Source organism: Actinia tenebrosa, unplaced genomic scaffold, assembly GCF_029948245.1.
Source record: "Actinia tenebrosa isolate PJP-AT-01 unplaced genomic scaffold, QUT_ActTen_1.0 PGA_scaffold7__59_contigs__length_16204524, whole genome shotgun sequence".
Classification (NCBI taxonomy): Eukaryota; Metazoa; Cnidaria; class Anthozoa; order Actiniaria; family Actiniidae; genus Actinia; species Actinia tenebrosa.
In genome coordinates, this window is record NW_028292584.1 from 3,887,101 (window position 1) to 3,910,664 (window position 23,564).

Here is a 23,564-nt window from a genome sequence, read left to right on the forward strand (position 1 = left end):
TCCAACCTCGTTCCCAGGGCCCTCTCACACAAAGGAGAGAAGACCCTGAAGGAGGGCTCTTTTCTGTAATTCGCAGGGCCGAATTACTAGATTATGATTGGTAGTTCAGTTGCCTAGCAACACTTGCAAACGGTTATTTTTTTTATTTTTTTTTGCAAGCCAAAATGGCTTCATGTTTTGCATTGGCAGACAAAGAAACCACAAGAAAACTAAAAAGTTCAAGCGGAAATGAGAACACTAGAAAGAGTACAGGTGTTTGAATAAATTTTTCCCGTAAATGGGCCTCAGAAAGACCACTCAAGTAGTCCCAAATGTGTACAACTTCACCAGTTCCAGGTTTTATCAGTCCCAGGTTTTATCAGTCCAAATTTTGTCAGTCCAGTCCAGTCCAGGTTTTACAACATGCCACGTGTCTACGCCAAGCTATGCGTTGTTGTAAGAGAAGAGAATGAATTATTTACTTTTATTATTATTATTACTATAATAATTTTAATTATGAATTCTCATTAATCCCATATAGGTAACTGTCTAATTATTTTCTTAATTGGACAGATCTTGTTGATATGGGATTAATTAGGCAGCTATATAATTAATAGGTAATGGGATTTCATGCTCCCCAATCAAGAAATAATTAGACTTGAAAAATTCCTCCGACTGCCAAATTGGACTCGGCCTATGGCCTCGTCCAATTTTGGAAGTCCTCGAAATTTTCCTCGTCCAATTATTTCTTAATTGGACAGTATGGAGTCCTATTACATATACTAATTATACAGCTTCTCATTAATCTTGTTGTTATGGGATTAATTAGGCAGCTATATAATTAATAGGTAATGGGATTTCATGCTCCCCAATCAAGAAATAATTAGACTCGAAAAACTCCTCTTACTGCCAAATTGGATTCGGTCTGCGGCCTCATCCAATTTTGTCAGGCCACGGAATTTTATTGGACAGCATGGAGTCCTATTACATATACCTTTTTTTTCTTTTTTTTCCCAAGTTTATTTTAGCATTCTCATATCTTAGCATTCTTTTTATATTGGTTGCTATTATTCTTATATTTTAACTTTAAATTCAATTATTTATATCTATTTTGTATATAGATTTATTTTCACAGTCTGTCTGTGATGGGTGCTCCCCCTTTGATGGACTTAAATGAATGTAGATGTAGATGCATCTTAGGTTTTATAAAATTTTGATTTGAAAATTTGTAAACTACAAGCTACGATGGGCAAGAATTTATTGTATTCCATAGTAGACTAAAACCAAGCTAACATTTTGTTTTCATAATTAAAGAGACCAAACTAAAATGAAGGAATTTGGACATGAGTAAAGTAAATCGCCCAGAAACAATTTTTTCGTAATTGATATAACTATGTGATATCAAAAAGCTATGTGATATTAACAGGTATAATGTCAGAAACTACAAAAGAGGCCCTGCTTTTTGGAAATTTAATTCAAGCTTACTAGATGATAATAACTAGGTCGAACTTATTCACAAACAATTCCGTGAGTGGCTTGAAAAATTCAAGGACTTAACAGACAATCGCTGTTGTGGGATTTAATTAAATATAAAATAAGACAAGCATCAATAAAGTATAGTAAGCCAGTAAAGCCCGCAATAGAAGAGAGAAATTAAGAAAGCTCAAAATAGATCTTAAACATAGTGAGGAAAACTGTGCAACAAATCCTTCAGTGGAAAACATAGAGCATGTAGATCATTTAAAAACTGAGTATGAACTTGCATATAGCCACATTACCCAAGGAGCAATTATTAGGTCACGCATTAATTGGTACGAAAAAGGCCTACCCGGGTCCTTAAGTCGCCGTAATTTAAAGCAAATTAAGGCGACTTAAGGCGATTTAAGAAAATATGATGGAATTTTGGGTAGTTTTTTAGGGCGACTTAAAGCGACTTAAGGCGATTTAAGAAGAAAATATGATGACATTTTGGGTATTTTTAGGGCGATTTAAAGCAACTAAGGTGATTTAAGAGGGCAAAGTTAGTTTCTTGTAAATAAATAAATTTTAAAATTATTCATCTAATTAAAGGTAAACAAAGGACTGTCTTATTCATACTACTTATGGTATCTAACAGGTGCCAGCATAAAATCAGAAATGCCAACTATGAAAACTGTGATTGATTAATAGAAAGACCTGTCTCAGTAGCCTTGGTTCCCTAGTTTGCATTGGCATTCCTGATTTTATACTGACACCTGTTAGATACCATAAATGGTACGAATAAGGACCGTGTTAAAACACCCTAGCATGCTCGCACTAAACCCATGAACATAAATTAGTACAAAATAATGCTAAGTTACGCTATTTTGTTTTTGTTTTGTCTGCATAGTTATTAGTGCTGTTAGTACTAATTAGCAACAATTAATTCGCTCATGAGTTTAGTGCAAGTACTCAAGCAGCTAACATTTCTCACTATGATAACCAGTGTTTATCATAGCAAAAACAATATAGTGGCTTAACCTGTAGAAGCAGTCATATGATAGTTGTGAAATGTTCTATCATTTCTGTTTCTAACTCTTAATAGACTCTGCCCTGATTCCCAAAACATTTCAAGCTGTATTTTCTCATGTGAAAAAAAAACCTATTATTTTGTCCTCCAGTTCAATTCCTCTTGGGAATCAGTGCAAAGGGTCTATACCAACATAACAACACTGGAGTAAGAAAAACTTTGTAACCCACAACTTTAATATCAAACACTACTAGTTTCATTCCATTGTTTTCTATTTATTGTGTTCAGGTCAAATGACATCATTTTGACAACAAAAGCAAAATCTGATTTCTTTCATAAAAACTAGCTTAAATTCATATACCTCATGCGAATCTAATGTTTTACATACCCAAGTTGAAGTTTAAGAAAATATAAGCTTAGACAATAGAAATCTTCAAAAAGGTTTCAGAAACTGTTTTTGCTGTTTCCTTGATGATCCTCACACGAAAACTTGGCTGTTGACACATAAGCTCAATCTTTTTATATCAGCTTAGCTTTCCTTCTCAGGAACCTATCCTATTCGATGCTTTACGTCAACCCTTAACCAGCAAAATACTCCCAATCCACATCAGCTTCCATAAGCAAGCTTTTTTCTGAATTCAAACACTTCTTCTGACCATCGTCGAGACTCAAAAGCATTTGTTACTACTTCTTTGGTTGATAACAAAAACTTGGAAGGTGTCTTTGACACAGTGTACGTCTTTCTCGTCCTCTTGTTGACCTTTTCAACATCCACAAGAAATCCGCCATTTTGTTCGGTACCAGTCCTTTCAAGCTTTCAAGTACACTTCCCGTAAAATTCTCAAGAGGTCCCGAATCCCGCGGGTATGACCATGGCGGAAAGCGTGTTAAAACAGGTTTCAAAGGACCTTTTGATTTCTTGCCTCGTACGAAACCGTAGGGAGAATCAATACAGCTAGTGATCCACTCCATCGAAACAGATACAGTTTGATCTGGAAGTCCGGGCAATTTCATGCTCTACAAAGCCCTCTTTAAAGGTCACGTCACCCCATTTGTCGGCTACGACTACTCCTCCAAACTTGAGAAATTTTTCTCGCACAATCGCGTGTTGTAACTTACTGTCGAGCTCCTTACCGACGAAGAACATCCTATCTTTTATATTATCCAAACCCACCCCTCCCTCTCTGCCAATATTTGGAAGACCTACAACAGAGAGAATCTGGGGCGAGAAGTTGCAATTACAACCACAATTCCTTGCGCGCTAAAATATTTCCAAATGGTGAATGTTATACTGTTTGTGTACTGTTTTGTGGATGGTTTGTTTTCTTTGAATTGCACAGCGTATTACAATAGTCAGTGTAATAACACCACTAAAATGGAGGAGATAACTTAGCTAAAAACTAGGGCTAAAAACTCCTATGGCTGCATGGCGTTAGCTCGCAAGTGAGTAGATAATGTTCTAGAATGTTCTCGATCTGCCTGTAAAGTACGTCTTATTTATCAAACATAGTAAAAGCTTTTATTAATAAAGTCAAATGCGTCTAGGTATACAAGTGTATGTGTATTTCTAGGCCTTAAAGTTCCAGCATTATTCATATACATATGCTTACTTAGCTACATTTTTGGTGCCAAATTTAAAGATGAGTTGCGAAAAATATAAGCTTAAATCAAATGCACGTAAAAAGGAATCAATGCTTTATATAGTTTGTATAATTTGGGAGTAGTGATGACGTGGTCTGCGATAAATCTTTCTAAGAACCTCAGTAATCTCAGTCAAAGAAGTATTGGTTGGAAAATCAAATATTCTTATTTACCAAAAATTACATCTATTTTAGCAAGATTGACTTCAAAATACATTAAGACTTATAGAATGTTAAAACATTATCCATTTTAAAATTATCTTACATCAAATGACCCAACAGAGATAAATAAAACTTAGTAGCTTATATCAGCGAGGCATTCCGGCTGCTCATATATAGCATATGTCTTAATATTACTTACATATTATATCTGTTTATTTTCATATTATGGGCATATATCAGTTTGTTATTATATATATGATTATAAATGACATGTCTTAATTATTTACATAATATCATATGTTGAGTTTATGTCAGTTTTTTATTATTCATATGACTATGAGTGCTCCACTATAATAGCTAGGACATTTGCATTGTGGCGTCATGAACCTCTGCTACCAGAATTCCTTTGTTTTGTTCATTTCATCAATTTTCTTACTTTTCTCATGAGGGAATTTGCAAAGCATTCTGGTAATGGTGGTCAAATAATGCCATCAAGCAAACTTCTCTTGACATAATGCAAAATGCAAAAAATAAGTCTGAAAAGATCAAACTTAAGGCTATTTAAGGTGATTTAACGCGATTTAAGTAAGAGTTAATTACCGAGAACGGAGGCAATAAGCCATATACATCCCGAGGCCGCAGGCCCGAGGGATGTATAAGCTTATTGCCGACGTTCTCGGTAATTAAGTATTTTATTTATCAATTGAGAAGGTTTTCTATCAAATATTGCTCATTATAAATGCGAACGGTCTATATATAGTTATTAACCGGGTTAATAACTATATATTGACCTCGCATTTATAATGAGGGTTATAACAAAAATAAAGCCTTGTAAATAACAAAGAAAACCGTGTCAATTGAGAAATAATACAACTTAAGGACCCGGGGTAGGCCTGAAAAAGGAGAGAAAAATACTCAACATTTTCTAAATCTAGAAAGTATACGAAAGACTAAAGGTTGCGTTTGAAAGATCTTCACCGGAAAAGGGGAACAAACAAGTGAACCATTAATCATTATGCCAGAATTACAGTCATTTTATAAGGATCTATACAGTAATAAAGACTATAATGACATAGACAAAGAACAAAACCATTCATTACAAGTACTAAAATTCCAAAATTACGTGATAATTTTAAAAATGAATGCGAAGGGTTATTAAAATACAGCGAATGCTATAACATCCTCCAAACTTTTAAAACAAATAAGAGCCCTGGAAATGATGGACCAACTTACTATCGAATTTTATAGAGCCTTTTGGCTTTTACTGGGGAAATTGATGGTTGATAGCTTTAACACGTCCTTTGAAAAAGGAGAATTTTCGAACTAGCAAAGACAAGCAATCAGAATGTTAATTCACAAAAAGGATAAATAAAGACAAAAGACATGTACCAAATTGGAGACCTATCTCCCTTATCAATGTAGATATGAAATTTACAGTCAGAGGTCGGCTGCACGCAGGCTAGAAAAAGTACTACCAGAAATTATACACAGTGACCAACATGGTCAACATGCTTTTGTTAAAGGTGGAACTATTTTCGACGCAGTAAGAAATATCTACGATATATTTGAATACACAAAAACCAAAAGGATGAAGGGTCTGCTAGCTGCCATTGATTTTGAAAAAGCATTTGATTCCCTGAGCTGGTCGTTCCTGTCCAAAGCCTTAGGGAGTGGTCATTAATCATTGGGGGGGTAGGGCCAGTAAATTTATGGGGAGGGCTGCGATTTTTTGGGCCCTCCATTAGGGAGGGCCAAAAAATTTTGGGCGCATGCTAGAGGGAGGGTCGCAATTTTCTGGGCCCCCATATAATCCACAAAAACCTCCTGTTCAATATGTATCCCACCTATTAGCTAGTTACAGAGTATGTATAAGCCTCTGACCTTTTTGGTATGCAGACAAATTCTATTGATTTTATCAAAAACATTATTAATGAGTAATAACACGTCCAAACCATTTTTTCTTCGTATGTATGTTTTGTTCTACACACTATAAACTCGCAAAAATGTAAAAATATTTATGATTGAGCTGCGATTGTTGTACTTTCATTGCTGCTACCATTATCAACATCAACACTATCATGACCATCTATTAAAATGAACATCTAAATCCACATTCTTCGCCTTGATTATCAGGATTATTGTAATCAACATCATCATCATCACGTACAACATTATCATAATTACCATAACCTAAATCATAACTATTTTTATAAATCAGTATAAATATTGACACGTAAATTGTCTTTATTATATAATTAACTATGAAATATCCATTTTTCTCTATTTCGAAAAATTGATATCTTCACACGTGAAAATAACATGTTATTTTCACGTGTGAAAATAACACCATTGCGATGGCTATTCAAAATACACGGAAAGAATTGCCTGAAAAAGCCAAAACATACTTCATTGATAATTATATAATAAACAGAATATTACATGGGCGCTTGGAGATACGCAATTTATCTTCTCGTGTTGAAAATCTTTTCAACACTGTACTCGAAGATAAATTTCGTATCTCCACGCGCCCATGTAATATCCTCTATTTATTATCATTATCATTATAAATTGCTCTCATCATCAATGCTGATATCATCATCGTCGTCGTCGTCGTCATCATCAACATCATCATCATCACCATCATCATCATCACTATCATCATTATTATCATCATGATTATCATAATCTAACCCTTGCTCTTCATCATCATTATCTACATAGTTTTTTCAACATTTATATCTTGATTCAACAGCATGCGTAAATGTTGTTTTGCTCTTTCATCCAGGTGAGGTGATGATTTAGATATAAGGGCTACTGCCCATTTTCTCTCTCTTTTACCAATGATAATTGGATCCTGCAAATCTTGATGAGTACAAACATCGTCTCCTTGAACTGATGGGGCTATGTTCTTAAGTATTTGCACAGTTCTAGCATTTTTTCTAGCTGTGTTCCTTTTTTTCTTTCGATTGTTCTGTTTTTGTGCTCGCGATTTTCTCTTCATTGCGAAGAAGTTGAAACGAAATGCCGATGTGCAATCATCCAAAAGCTTGATAAGTCGATTTTGTAACAAACTCATTTCTTCTTGCAAAGTTTTTGAGGATGTAATGATCCGTTCATCAAAGCCGTGTGCAGTTTTTTGTTCTGTCAGAATTCTACCCGACGAGTGAATGGTACTTCGTAGATGTTCTTTGAGGACGTTCTTAAGAGTAGTTAGTGATTCTTTGATACTTTTTATATGTTCTAAGTTCTGTTTGATAGAGTGTGAGTCATGTGGTTTGAGAAGTACGTGGTTGAAAAACGGCTAGTAGCACAATACTTAGAACATCTTCATCATCTGGAGCAAAGGAAAAAAAGAGGGCAGAGACCAGAGAACTTACAAGGAAGGAAGAAAAGAAGAAATGTTTCAACGACTTTAATTGTAAGGTTTATACAGGGATGGAAGTCTGAAAAAATTAAAGGTGTCAGTACTCGACGTGTATATAGAAAACAAGCGATTAAAATCTCCAGGGGAGCAAAAAAACCCGAAAAAGTGGATGCTGTGACAATGGATATTGCTTGGTCACTTTTGCCAACTCAACAGCCTACTAAACAATAGATTTTACGAGACTGACGACAGTGATGATGATGACCAAGATGAGGATGATGATATAGTGGTTGAAGAGATTGGAAGCGATGACGATGATCTTTCATCATTATCCTCTTCAGACACTGAAGATGAATTGCATCAAGAAGAAGAACAAATTGAACAACACAAGATCAGGAAGAGTTTGCAGAACTTGGAGGGAGAGAGCAAGTGTTGCTGACTAAATTTTTTTTGGCATAAGAACTAACTAAAACTATTAAGTATTTTTACTATACTTTTCCATCATCATGTATTTTATAAAGAATAAGTGCCTCGCAAGCAACACCACATATCAATCTAACCGCTATATGTATGCTTATAGTTTGCAACGTTCCAGATTTATATACAAAAATTAAAGCTATTTATAGGAGGGGGAGGGCTGTAATTTTTTGGGCTGTCTTGTCAGAGGGGGCCAAAATTTTTAGGCTCAAATTCTATGTGAAGCCAAAATTTTTGATCCCTAGTTTCAAATAATTTACCGGCCCTCCCCCCCAATAATTAATGACCGCTCCCTTAGCCGCGCTTAATTTCGGACCGTCCTTTATCAATTGGGTTAAAGTGCTCTATACTAATATCTCAAGCTGTGTTTTAAACAACGGTTTCTCGACAGATTTTTTCTCTGTACATAGAGGCGTACGACAGGGAGACCCTTTGAGCCACTACCTTTTTATTATAGCTTTGGAACTGCTAGCCATATAAACATTCGAAATAATTAGAATTAGCGGTTTTCCGCTAGGAAGCCTAGAAATGAAGCTTACGATCAGGAGGGAGAAGACGTCTCCAAGGTAAACAATGAATGAGTCATGTATGACAGTATGACGTCACGCCGCGGTTCAGCGATTTCACAATGGCGGCCAAGAGGAAAGAGTAAACACTCGTGTTTATCTTCCCGTTTTCCCCCCAAAAATCTCAAAGATATTGCTTTATGAACCAGTCATATGGGTAAAGAAGTCCTTCGAAAATGTTTCTTCACTTACTTTGATGCTTTTAACGAAAAAGATCTTTAGTTATTGAATTTTTCTTTGCGAAGTACCTTTCCAAGAGCCACTCAAAAAAAGACGACACACAAGAATATTTTAAGACCATGATGACTTAAAGATTTGATCTATGGCATCATAAGAGGAGGTTAAGGAATCTAGGTATTCATCTTCGTATTTGCGGAAATTCGTGAAGAAACCTTTTGCACAACTGCTCATCAATCTGTTTGAAGTTGGAAAAACGTTTCCTTGGGTTTGACACCATGTTTTGCACAAATCATAAGTCAACAAGGCAGACTTGCAAAAGGTAAATATGTGAATAATTAACTTGATAAGAGTGAATAAAAAAATCAAAAGTCATCAAATTTAAAATTAACTATTTACATAAATAACATAATCTACCCCAGAGTAGAGTACAAACTATAAGTGTGTAACATAAATACCACTAAATACTGTTAAATTATTGTTTTCTGTTGTTTAATTAGCACTATTTACTACTAAATAGTGCAAAGTGTTGCACACTTTTAGTGTTTGTACTCTATCTGTAGATAATATATTACCACCTTATTCTAAACACACAAAAGTCGTACAGTAAAGCTTGTATTATCCATGTTGTACTTTCCTATTCCTATCCTAAAATGATTTTAATCCATGAAATATGATCTTATATTCCAGGTTGGGCGAGCTCATATTTAATTTTGGTTCTTTTTAGAACTCAAATGTTAAACTGGCGTGTTTCGTGATGAAATATATGAAGCTTAATAAATAGGAAAGGAAAGTGTATTCGAAAGTTGTTGTGGTTGTATTTCATAATTCAAGTGATTTCTAAGTATCAACAAGTAAATATCAATGTCACTGAAATTTTCCTGTGATGCATAATGTTTTTATAATCTCTACGATTGCTGCACAAGTTGTTATATCAGGACCAGAGTGTTGTGTCAGGGCTCCCACTTAACACTCAGATGCAGGCAGAGATGAAAACAACTGAGCAACAAAGACAAACATTATTCATACAAAATAGATGATTCAACCATCAACTATTACTAGATTTAAAATAAGAAGTCAAGCAAATAAAAGGACATGGGGAAAAGACAACATTTTACATGAACATACTGTATGCATCTTTTCATAAGGGACCGATTGTTTATTATATCCCAGGGGGTTCGGTGGTTTCTTTGCAAAAAAAAAAAAAATGAAATGAAAAAATGAAAGCCAAACTGACAGTTGAAATTTAGGATTATTACCTCCCTTCTGTCACTTAGCACTCATAGTAATCATTATTTTAGAAGCCATTTTCAATATTTTTGACAAGCAACTCCTCCCAATTTTCTACCCCCGCCCCCCCACCCCCCCCCAACTCTGAGCATAACTAGCAGGGCTTAAGATAACGGCTGATCAGTGGTTTGAATCCAGGTGTTGAAGCTTGTTGTGAAGTGTGATCATTGGGTTGAGTGTAGTTTTGATTATTGCAATTATCGTACACACAATTATTAAGACCAGGCTTAACATTCAGTATACATTTATAAAAAGTTCATACTAGGAATTAATAGTTCACTGAATACCTCTTCAACTAAGATACAGCAGTCTAAATGTAGAACATAAGGAATAAATGTTCCCACCTCAAAGAGCAAGAAATATACACTAATACTACCATCAAATATTGTGTCATAAAGAATTTGGGAAAAAATAGAAGATTAAATATTATTGGTAACAAATGTACCACTAAAGCACACACAAACACACATCTTTGTAACAACAAAAGATATTAAACACATCAGAGACAAGGCAAACTGTACACATCTTATGAAAATTTGAAGAATCATACTGGAATCTTGTACCAGAACCGTGACACAGGATCAACACCATCACCAGCTGTGTCACTGCACTGGCTTCTTACAGTTTTAAATGACTGCTGTTTATAATAATTGGCACGATTCTTGCTCTTCACTTGCAATAAAAGATAATTTTTCTTGTGTTTTTTTGTGCGTCTGTACAGCTTGTCTCTCTTCAGCAATGAGTTATTCTGTATCATAGTGTCTTTTTCAAAAGGAGAGTCCAGAAATGGGACTTTGCATGACCAAAGGAGAGAATTTTGATAAATAAAGCAGGTTAAAACATGGTAGAGGATGATTGCCATCATCACCTGTACAATGTGATAGTAGTCTTGAGAAAATAACCCACCAACAGAGTCAAAATACAGGTCATACAAAAGGAAGATATAAGTGAAGATCCTCAAAATTGCCATTTTTAATAGTGAGGTTTCAACTATACAAATGTGGATTTCAGTATTTAAATTTCACCTCACTTTGTGGGGTAAAAGATGATTGTTATATTATAAATCAATTTTTCAATATTTAAAAAGAATATTCGATGAATGTATCTTTAACAACTTGCAATATTTTTAAATCAACTTTTAATATAATAAATCATGCAATTTTAGCAAACAATTTTTTCCATATAAGATATTCAATAAATTTATTTTTAACCACAAAATGAAATGTTTGAAAATATTTTTCAATTAAACTTGATAAATGTCATCAACGTTTTATTGTATAAGCTTAGGTTTTTTTATATAAGTATTTTTTGACAACAATATATAAGCTTACTGTAAAATAAATAGAATTTCAGAACAAAAAAATCGATTTTTAACAAAGAAAAAATATGCTTTATCCAAGGTCGAGGAAAGGAGGTCAAAGATACTGAACGCAGATATGATTTATGGTCCCTAAAGATAAAGAATAAACCATCTAAATGTTGATTTTGCGACTAAAAAATGTTCAAAAAGTTACGACTGGTTTACGAAGGCGAATACGATAAACGAGTGACTGAGTAAATTTCGACACTTAAAAGGATTGATGAGCACAATGGAAGGACAAGGGAAAACGTACTTTAGCTTAGTTAAAAGCCCAACAGCTTAGTAGTAAAACGTCCTTGTTTGGGTTTATAAAATGAAGGGAAAGAAGAGAAAAGATTTTTCTAACTACGCGATAACTTTTCTTGCAGGGAAAAAAATGGCGAGAAAACGAAAGGCCCGTAGCTCAAATTATTTATCTTTGCAGAGTTTTAGATCGTTGATATGATAAAAAAAAGTATTGAACTAGATAAGTTAATGAGTAATTATTATGCTTACGTTAAATTAAAGATGAATAAACTTTTAAATCTTTGTTTTGACCGCTTTTCGTTTCAAGATTCCCGCCTTTAAAATTACAATTTTATTGTGACATTTTGGTAGACGCGTCGCGCCAAGATTTGGTTGCTGTGACGTCACTGTCATACATGACTGTTTCAGAATTTTAATAGGAAAACCATTTGAGTCATCTCCTCCCTCCTGCTTACGATATTTGCTGATGATCTTACTTTTTTTTTAACCAATAAAGAATCGTATTTTAAATTGATTTACACGTTAGAAATTTTCAGTAAATATTCAGGCCCAATCGTCAACAATAGTGAGAAATCGCATGCTTAGGTACAATGCCGCCGTGTATTACTAAAGACTTGGGGATAGAAAAACCTACTAAACTTATTAAAATACCTGGTGTATATTTTTCATATGATTATGTCCTACGAAAGAAAATGAATTTTGAAGAGAAAATTGAAAACGGTCAAAAAGACTAGCCTGCGTGCAGCCGAACTAACTAACTGTTATATAACTATACGAGAGAAACGCCGGTTTGGCTGCACGCAGGCTAAAAAGACTCTAAATCAGTGGAACTGGAGAGGCCTCACGTTAATTGGAAAAATACAAATAATAAAAACGTTCACAATTCCAAAGATATTGTTTAGCTCTCAAATGATCGACATGGATACATGATGGATAAACAGACCATAAAAGAAGATGTAACTAGCTAAAAACTAGTGTGAGCTGCGTCCGACGAAGGACTAGCGTCCGAAACGTCAGTAAGTTTTTTCATCTTTTTCACGGTGTATAATTTACCTTTTTATCATTACTAGACCATAAAAGATATTAAAAAGTGCTCTACGAATTTGTATGGAAAGGAAAAGATAAGATAAAAAGACTAGCTCTTATTGGTGATATAACCAGTGGTGGCCTAAAAATGCCTGTCGATCTTACAAGTTCAAAGATTGATGATATTTGATGGGCATCAAACGTTACACAGATGACTATCCAGCATATTGGAAATACATTTTAGACCAGCGTTTAAAAATTTTTGTGACAACAATTATCAAGTTAAATAAAAAGGTTGCTCAAATTAACCCACTCGATTACAATTTAACTATCCAATTGGATAATGTAAATGTAAAACTCCAAACTATAAGCCCAAAAAAAAGGTTAATTCTCACTTCATATCGTGCATCCAAGTAGCGCCCACAGCACAGACCAGATTTAAAGAACAATTGAATTTCCCTTTTACTCATTTGATTACCTTCTTCCTTGTAAGGTTGCTTTGGATTCAAAACCTAGAGAATATCAATACAAATTTCTGAACAGATTGGTTTACACGAATAAAACCCCTTTTAAAATGGACATTGTGCACACAGTACACTCTGTTCGTTTTGTGTAGAAGAGGAAGAATCCCTAGAGCATTTCTTTTACAATTGCAAATATACAAAATCCTTTTGGGAATCAGTGCATCTATTCGCACTATGGAATTCGAGCACGAAAGGCCCAAAAAACGAGATTTTTCACATCAACGAGTCTCGGGTTCTCGTGGCATGCATTTTCTCACCCTGCTTCTTATATAGACGTTCCCGTTCTCTCTGGACTCGAACATTTTGCTCGTTTGCGTTCTGCGAGAAGTAAGGGAAAAAACTTTTAATTCTACACATCATTCATCGCTGCGCCGTGGGAGCTAAGACACATTAATGAAAGGTAAAGGGAAGGAAGAAAACCATGTCCCAAGTACCAGCTCAGAAAGTTCAGGCTACCGCACCAGCTGTTCTTCAGGCCGACCCGCCGCCTCTGAATCAACAAGCTCAGCCAGAGCCGCAACCAAGAATCAACTACTACAAATTGGGCATACTCAAGAAGCACAGAATCCCGTTCCCCCGCAACAGGCCACGCCGAAGTAGTAGGTAATACTTTTCGTCTGTGTTGCTCCTTCAACGTGCAGCCATGGCATTTTTTACTTTATTGATTATAGTCGCTCACGGTTTCGGTTTCAATGTTGTTGCTTTTGCCATAATTCATTGCCGTATGTAGACGCTTAAACGTTAGTCATTGATTTGGCAAAGTACAGCGACGCGCTTAGTCGCTCAGAATACTCGTTGATTATTTGGCAAAGTTCAGCCACGTGTGAAGTTGGTCGCTCAAAATGCTTGTTAGGTGTCTGGTAAAGTTCAGCGATGTATTTTAGTTCGCTCAAAAAACTCGTTCATTCTTTGGCAAAGGTTCAGCGGCGTGTGAGGTCGCTCAGAATGCTCGTTATTTAATACTTTGATATAATAGTACTTTGATATAATAGTACTAATAGTACTTTGATATAATTGTATTTTATATTGCCAATTAAGTACTATATTAATAAACTATAATAATTATTATTAGTTCTAGTGATAGCATAAAGAAAAAAGTGGGCAAAATTTAATGCATATGTGCAGTTGCGATCACTCCGAATATAAGCTGCACTAGCCTGCATGTTGGTCAAATGATTTTTTTCCGGCTTCCAGATATATATGCCAATAGCTTACTACCATTGAAAACATATCGTGCATGGTTTCCTGCTATAATTGCAACTTATTTCAACTACTGGCATAACACATATGCTGTTGGCCTCCAAAACATGCTGTTTTTGACTTATTTTTAATTAGTCACCTATGGAAAAAAGTAGAGCGCATTTCTTTTCTAATACTTCTAAAGGGCAAGGAAATTTTTTAGGAAGAGGTGTATGACAAGCCCCTCAAGTGTGTTAAGGCCTGGGATTTTTCTTACAGAATAACCCTTCGCAAAGATTTGAGATCTTTTAGATAAAAAAGTAAGGGTCAGTTATCTAGTTTTCAATGAAAATTGCTATGGAGGTCAATTTCAATGTCCTTAATTGTTTAGTGCAAGTATCATTAGGTCAAGTGACATGTGACGTCATAATAGGCAATTCCTATATATGGACTTTACGGGGATGATCCGCTGTCATATTCAGGGTTTCTACTTTCGTATTGACCAAAACTGGTTATTACGGTTGTCAAAAAAACAATACGCAAGCTGACATGATAATTGAAACAGGAACTCAGTGCAATTAATGATATCTTTTGTCGTAAACAGGGTCTACAATTTTGAGGGGTTTTTTATCACAAACAGGGTACCCTTTTCAGAATCCCAGCGGAATACCCCTACCCAAATCCTGGCGGAGTACCCCCCGGGGTTGGACTGCTCAAAATTCAATTTTAGTATTTATATATCTTATATTTTGTAACTACAGATATGTCTCTTATCTAGGTAATGAAGACATATATTTATTCTTATCATCATCATCATCAATTTGATTTTGTGAATTGCAATTTATTGAAATTTTCTTTGTATGTCTATGCTCTTACATGTGGGTCAAGCTGTATTTGACAGAATGCACCCAAAGGATTCTAAGAAGATTTTTGAAGTTCTGCACTGGTACAGATATGATTATAATACCTTACAGAGAAATAAAGCTTTGACTGGATTTCATGCCCGAGGTGATGAGGCCAAAGGCTCGAACGTGTTTTAATATGTTAACACTGCCTTCTAATTTTGCTTCATTTAGTGCCCTTCATTCAAATCTGGACATGTACCTGAGCAATCCAAAGTTGTGGGACATGTCAGATTAATTCAGGTTTTAATTAATCTTGAATTGAATGCAACCTAGTTTGAATTGTTTTGGAGTTTTGGTCAGTTGCATGGAGATGTGAGACTGAGAGCAATTGTTGGGGAAAACATTTTGTACTTCCCTTTAGCATAGTTATAGATAGTTATAGTAATTATTAACTTAATGCCTTTAGTTCAAGCCTTTCGATATGGCAGTGGTCGGATATATACCTATTCCAAAAATTGTTGGCAGGCCAAAAGCAAAAAGCTGATCACCAAAATGAATGCTACATAAGTTTTGCAATTTATTTTACAATTTATTTGAATCACCTTTTTTTTTATAGAACAAATTACAGACATGAACATTTCCATGTGCTTGTTCACGAATCCATGTCCACATATCAAAGTAGCTTAGTTCCATAGAATATGCCTGATTTGAATACATCACAAGCCAATCCAGCATTCATCAGCTATTTGCTTCATGCTTTTGGCCCAGACAACGTTTATTGGAATAGAAGATATCACGGCTGATTAGAGCTCTGTACTTGTTGATTAAATTCCATAAGGTAAAAGCTCAGCTCTTTCAGTCTCAGATTTCAGATCTCATTGACTAAATTAAAGTCTTTTAAAAGTAGGCGTGTATACAGGTATTTCAAAAAAAGGTTTTCTCAAAACATGCAGTTATTTAATAAGATCTAAGCTGGAAGGTGTATGGAATCTATGCCTAATGGCCAATTACATAATATTATGAAAACCAGGCTAAATCAAGTTTTAAGTAACATGAGCATAATGTTGACAAAACATTGTCTGTATAGTTCCAAAAGTAATTTCAATCTTGGAATGCACTAGCTAATCATGTAGGATTCACAAGACAATGGTTTTTTTTTGAAATATTAACTATTAGGCAATAATAAACTTGCACGTTAATATTTCGTTATGAAGTGAATTGATGCAGCTAAAGTCATTCGTGCAATAAATATCTTGGTTTTTGAAGTATTTTGACATTTCATTTTGGATATTATCAGCACCTGCTGTACTTAAGAAGCCTTAGCTAAGCAAGGTCATGTGACCCCAAACCCCCTTCAGATAAGAAATTGTGTAAAAATGAATAACAGAAATGGAAAAAGAACCCTGAGAAGATGAAATTTTAGGTCAAAACGTAAAACAGGAGAAAAACTAACTTTTGTGATAATTTGTACGGAAGACATCATGATCTCTGGATTACAAAGCTTTGCCATCCACAGCATTTTCAAATACAGATCCTTAATAATACAATTTTCGATTTCATATTCAATAATATCTCTGTTAATGTAATAATTATATGCTATGTATTTTAAAACTTTGCCTTCTTACTACTACAGAAGTGCTCTTTTCATTTCTGGTATTCATTTTGATACTACTTCTCATTTTGAGGGGGCATGCTCACATGACCTGTTGCTGTAAAAGGCCTATTGCCTAGCTGAAAATGCCTAGCAAAGGTTTAAGTAGGTACTGATAATATGAAACAACATTCCACTATATTCAGTTTTTGATTACTTTTGGTGCAGTTTTAACTTACTAAAGATGCAGCATGCATTGAATACACAACATACACATCAGCTCCAGGGGCAGTTCAAAGTTTATGTAATATACACAGTATGAGTGGCCGTGTTGTATCAGATATACAACCACTAGGTGTAGCCGAGTGATTGTATATCTGATACAACACGGACACCAATACTGCATGTATTTGACTTATCAAACGTCTAGGTTAGTAGGTTGAGGTCTAGGTTGTATCAGATTTACAACACTCTTCACGGTCGTGATTTCTGTTGTGTTTTCCTCATGAATTATTAATGAGTTTGATAAATTTATTTAATATATTTTGGTTATAAGAGTGGTTTGTAATCAAGCTAGCTAGAGCATCCTAAAATGATTTCATTGACAAGAAGGTCTGCCTAGTATTCATAAAGAACTTGAGCATCTTAGACAATTCCACTGCGTTTCTTTAAGTTGTAAGTTACTGTACATTTTTGTTACCGCAATCGTTCAATATTTAATCAAAAAGTGGATTCATGGCTGAGAATGGTCACAGCCAGGATTCATTGTGTTCTCAGTGGTTTTTTACAATGTAAAGTGCCACTATGATCAAATCCTCAATACTTGGCCAGCCTAGACTTAAAATGAACCAATTTCAACCAAAGTTAGTAGTCTTATAGCATTGTAGCTGGTCTTCAAAATTATGTATATAGATCAGTCACCATAGCAACAGCCTGGGTTCCAGGCCACCCATACCCGAAATTCAAGTTTTTGACATTTTTACCTGTACGAGAGAGATGGACTAAGGCTAGGTTAAAATATCAGTCGTGGTCAAAACTGTATCCAAACGCTTTCTGCTCAAGTTAAAAAAAACCAAGGCAGTTGCTTAAAAGCAAGAAACATTGTTTGGGGCCTGGGAACCAGTTAGTTGCCATTAAAGCAACCACCGTTTTTGCATTTTCATGTTTCTTGGTTTGAGTACAAGCATACTTCAATTAGGGTTTGAATGACATTAATCAAATACTCTCAGAAACATACTGAAATCTATATTGAAGAACCGTATAGTACTTGAACGTGTGTAAATAGTAGAAATTGGAGACATTGCAATTTGATTGTAGTGGCACTTTAATTAATGTCCCCTATTTTTTTACAGAGACAGGAACTTCTGCTTTTTAATGTGGTCATCTGAGGGATTTTAGTGCACAATAATGTACAATGTAGAAAGCCAGGTTTTTTATACCTTGATTTTAATGTGCCTCAGCAGGGAATTGAACCCCAACCTTCCACATCAAAGTCAGTAAATCTAGCCACAGCACCAACGCTGCTCCATTAAGTGTTCTTAGTTTATATCAGATAACATCACCAACAACCCACCAAAGTTAATGGACTACTGTAGCTAGCTTGCTTGCGTTGAGTTTGGCATGCTGTTTTCAACTCGTTTGAGCCGTTTTGGGCTGACTGACATGAAAGTGGCATACAATCAAATTATACAGTTGGACCATGTTTTTTAAGTGTGGTCACTCTTACATAATAAATTGAAGCAAAAGCTTAGCATTATTCAGGAATTTTGGAATTGTTTATAATAAACTTACAGACCATGTTTTATTACAGATCTAAAGCCACTCAGCTATGCCTTGTGATTTATTAACCTGATAAAACACTTCTGCTCATTTATTACTGCAGTAAACAGTAAATTTTTAAGTATTCAGCACAAGTTTACAGTAGCTACCAAGTCCCTTTATTGGTAACAACTTTATTGTCACTCTTTACTTAATTAAGTCCTTTGAGGAAAAACAACAAAAATATATCAAGGACTCTGATAATAGTTGTTTCAAGAGGATGGAATGGTCCATTATTGTATAATTAAAAAACAAAAACAAAGGGAAACAGTATTGTAGGGATTAAGTGGTAATAAGGCTAAGCTCAGCTCCTACTATTGACAGTGTTTGCAAGAAAGTGTTTTCTAAAAAAAATCAACTAGATTCAAGCTAGATATAACAACAAGCAGAAATAGCATTTGGCTTGGTCTGGAATCTCAATATATAATTTGAATATAAAGAGAATGTGGCACTTTTCATGTTATATTAGATTTTTAGAAGTTTTTAAAGTTTATTATCAAACTCATTAATAATTCATGAGGAAAACACAATAGAAGAGTTCCGTAAATCAGATACAGAATCGTGTTCATTTGCATAAACTTTAACTTGGATTTTCTTGGGCAGATTCACTTTAATTTTGAAAATTTTAGTGAAACACAAAGGAACTAACCTAGACGTTTGATAGGCAATCTACAGTATTCGTGTCCGTGTTGTATCCGATATACGAACTCTCGGCTACGCCTCGAGTTTGTATATCGGATACAACACGGCCACTCATACTGTATATATTACTTAAGCTCTTAAGTCTCACTTTGTTCATGTTCTTCTGCCATCAGCATCTCGCAAACTTTTGAGCATCCAATGTCATCAAACTTTAGGCCTTGCTTAATTGGTTGCCCCTGTTCAAACCAATGAATTGCTTTTAAAATCCATCATTGTAACATCCCTTTATTATGGCTTGGCTAATAAATCAATGGTTACTCAATTGAAAATACATTTATGAGCATACAATTACATGTGGCTTTTCCTAAAATGTTTTTAACACAATTTCATGTAGCTACATGTTCATGTCATATTGCTCTCCCTATGTTTAAATGCATGTCCCAGCAATTTTTAACAGGAGTGAATGTAGAAACCAGGTTACTAATGCTATTAGCACCATAACTCCACAAAATCTTTGGGCATGGGTAATGGACTTTTTCAAAGAAAAACTTAAGAAATAAGTAAAAACTGTCTAAACAAAACTTGGATAAAATGGATATGATTAATTGGTAATAGAACTTCCAGTCATGCAATTTTGCTCTCAAATCATACTGGTGATTAACAAATTGCACTCGTGCTACGTGGTTGTACAATTTTGTAAGCACTTGTTTGATTTCAGAGCAAATTGCACTCCACTAAGTTCTATAACTGGTCTTCATAAATTTTAACCTCCCTGTCAATAGAAATAACTCATGGACCATGCAACACACTTCACTTACAGATTTTAAGGTCGTCTAAAAAGGATGGGCTAATAAACTTCTTAAGATTTACTTCATAACAAAATGTATATTCAAACTGTACCTTGTGAGAGATGAGTTAGAAAATAACATCACACAGACGTGACTCTGAAATAAAATAAAAATACCAATCAATACATACAGTACATAGTCAGTCAGAGAGACAGACTGTATTTGGCTTCCGTAGTGATTTCTGTATTTGGGACATTTCCCTAAAACAAAAAGCAAATGAGCCAGTGAAAACGAGTTATTTTTTCTTAACGAGCCATCTTGAAAATGGCAGCCACAACATTTTATCTTATGTGAATGACAAGTGACTTTTCTCTGCGACGTCTCAGCAAAATGTTCCTTTTTGTGTGCCAAGCTTTACGGGTTTTCTTAGCTACAATGGTGAATACAAATCCAAGTTTGAAATAAATGAGCAGCCAAATATAAACAATTGAATTATAGAATAATTGGGCGATTTGTCAGATACTCTTTATCTTCATCTATGTCTACATTCATTTCATTAAGCTTACTTAATTCTTAAAACCACAAATATCACAAGGAAGGATTTAAGAAAGAAATATACTTATATGTACATAAAAATAGTCAAAATAATAAATAGAGTGCAAACAATATAACCGTGAAACTCTAGCAATACTAAATAGCACAATTTCATGCAAATTCCTTTGTTTTCTATTGTTTAATTAGCACTATTTTGTACTATTTAGTAATTAGTGTTTCACGGATTAATTGTTTGCACTCTAATAATACAAATACCATTGATTATTTGGATTTCGAATACTCCTAACAAACTGCTTAGTTAGATGCAGCCCGAGACTTTCTTTATACCCCCATTTGCCGCTACCAGAGTGACAGAATCAGCCGTCCTGAATCCCTAAATAGGTAAGTGCTTGCTTTATAGGTCATACAAATCATATCTATGCAGCAAAAGTGAAAGAAACTTACATTAAAGCTGGGTAAATAAAGCTGAGGCTTCAAAACTAAATGTCTATAACCAGCAACCTCATTCCCAGGGCCCTCTCGGCCCGACTCCAAAACAAAATGGCGGTGAATGAATTTCTTAATAATTTTGTTTCGATTTTTTATGAATTTTGTATGAATTTTTTATGTAGTGTTTAAAAAACGAGTAGGAGTGTTTTATCAGGCATAAAAGCACGAGGCGTAGCCGAGTGGTTTTAGACCTGATAAAACACTCCTACTCGTTTTTTAAACTGCTTCAAAAACTCATGAACAAATTTATCAGTCCGGGATTCGCTCCAGATCTGGAGAGTGGACACGTCACATTTCTATTGTTTTCTGCTTCGATGTAAACATTGCAGTCATAAGAGCTTCTCGAACGAATACAAGTGAACGTCCGATACCTCGAGTACTTTTCACGGTTCTGAAGGTTTAATTGAGTGCTGCAAATGAATGAAAGAGCAATTTTTAATTAAATATTCCTGGAAATCTAATAATTTTTCTATAAGAAGGTCCAGTATTTGTCTAAAATAGAGCCAAACTGTAGGTTCCGGTTTTTCGAAGATCTTGTCAATCTTCAAAAGTATAAGGCTTCCACTCGATTGGAACAACAGTTGTGTTGTATCTTCTTTTCATCTCGAACTCATGCTTTTCTTTTAGGGATATTAAGCGACATTTCACAAAAAGAAACCTCGGATGAGTGTTTGGTGAATCCAAGGACACGTTCATTGACCATGCGATCTCACCGGGGATCTCAATATCAACTTTCAGATCGATAGTTGGACGTTTCCTGTTATCGTTCGCGACGCTACAGCCACAGATTCTGCATCTCTCTAACAAAACTTTTTTATGCCCATCCATTACATTGCTGTGTAGATCAAAATACAAAATTTGAGTTCACATCAAGTTATAAATGTCACGAGTATGACAATGAGCTTCGGTTTTTGATACACGGGAAAGACGTGATACAATTGATCACCGTACCCGACTCTAGTTTTAGGAACTAAAATTTCTCGCGAGGGTTTACCGAAAATCTGGGAGGGTTACCACCTCCAAACTTGGCACAAATAATCTACATCTATTAAATTTTCAGTGAAAATTATGTTTGAGCCGGGAAAAATTCGTTAACTTTCCAAAGAAATGTATATCCAACTACTAACCGAACCCGTAAACACTGTCATGGCGCTCAAGCCAGGTAAAACTTGTCTGATTTTTTCACCATCGTCTTCATCTCGCAATTATATTTTCACCTCAAGCTATTCTTCCGAATATCGTGAGAACTACTATGAATCAATATCCAGTCTCTACTCAATGAAAATAGATGAAAATGCCCAAAGAAATAAGTCGACCCGCTTTCACGGCAATTTCCGACCTTGTCGCCGAAAACAAAAGAAACGTGACGCCACGACCGCTCTCCAGATCTGGAGCGAATCCCGGACTGTTTATAAGATTTTGGTTCAACTGGAGCCACCATACACGTCTCGAACATGGACTTTTATACATCGATAGCAGTTCGTATGTACCTGTCATACGCAGTTGAGTTTTGTACGTCAATATCATGTGCAGTCATTCCTAATAAAGGCTCCCACATTTTAAAGACAGCATGCTAGTCTCGAGAGAGGATTGCTAATCAAATAGACCTCATGGGTTGCCGGCGATCGTGTGTGAGACAGGCCTTGACGAGGCTCTAAGTCTTCATCTAAATTGTATATACCTGTAACTCTGATAAAGTCGTGCTATAGAGTTCTTCATCGGGTATCAAGGTCCATGCACGTGACGCGAATGGTTGCTCCAATTGGACCATAAGCTTATGAATTATTCATGAGTTTTTGAAATTTTATGATTGTTTTTTCGATTTCTTTATGATTTTTTATCAGTTTTTCGTAGATTTTTTATAGTTTTTTACAATTTTTTTTCCCTATCTTTTTTTTCCGATTTTTTAATAATTTTTTATCAATTTTTTTTCGATTTTTTATGAATTTTTTTTCAATTTTTTAATAATTTTTTTTTCATTTTTTAAATGATTTTTTTCAATTTTTAAAATAATTTTTAATAATTTTTTTCAATTTTTAATAAATTTTTTTATCATTTAAAAAAATTTTTTTTCGATTTTTTAATAAATTTTTAAATAATTTTTTCAATTTTTAATAATTTTTTTCAATTTTTTTATGAATTTTTCAATAAATTTTTTTTCAATTTTTAATAATTTTTTTCAACTTTTTATGAATTTTTTCAATTTTTTAAATAAATTTTTTCAATTTTTTTGTAATTTCTTAATAATTTTTTTTTCAATTTTTAATAGTTTTTTCAACTTTTTAATAATTTTTTTCAAAAATTTTTTCAAACTTTTTTGTAATTTTTTAATAATTTTTTTTCAATTTTTGATAATTT

The 23,564-nt window shown here is 34.6% G+C and overlaps 3 long non-coding RNA genes across 5 annotated transcripts; 1 reads left to right on the top strand and 2 right to left on the bottom strand.

Moving 5' to 3' along the window:
• Positions 1–8,360: 8,360 nt before the first annotated feature.
• Positions 8,361–9,651, top strand: LOC148905372 (uncharacterized). The gene is made up of 2 exons (XR_016121632.1): positions 8,361–9,175; positions 9,544–9,651. It is a non-coding gene; the product is annotated as an uncharacterized LOC148905372 (long non-coding RNA).
• Positions 9,652–15,298: 5,647 nt separating this feature from the next.
• LOC148905373 (uncharacterized) lies at positions 15,299–22,922 on the bottom strand. 3 transcript variants are annotated; one of them, XR_016121737.1, is made up of 4 exons: positions 22,697–22,922; positions 20,973–21,090; positions 20,275–20,318; positions 15,299–19,610 (listed from the first exon to the last, which is right to left on the bottom strand). It is a non-coding gene; the product is annotated as an uncharacterized LOC148905373 (long non-coding RNA). The 3 variants fall into 3 exon arrangements; XR_016121736.1 differs by having other exon boundaries at positions 20,973–21,133; XR_016121735.1 differs by lacking the exon at positions 20,973–21,090.
• On the bottom strand, positions 21,628–22,689 carry LOC116288560 (uncharacterized). The gene is made up of 2 exons (XR_004196202.2): positions 22,334–22,689; positions 21,628–22,041 (listed from the first exon to the last, which is right to left on the bottom strand). It is a non-coding gene; the product is annotated as an uncharacterized LOC116288560 (long non-coding RNA).
• Positions 22,923–23,564: the final 642 nt, after the last annotated feature.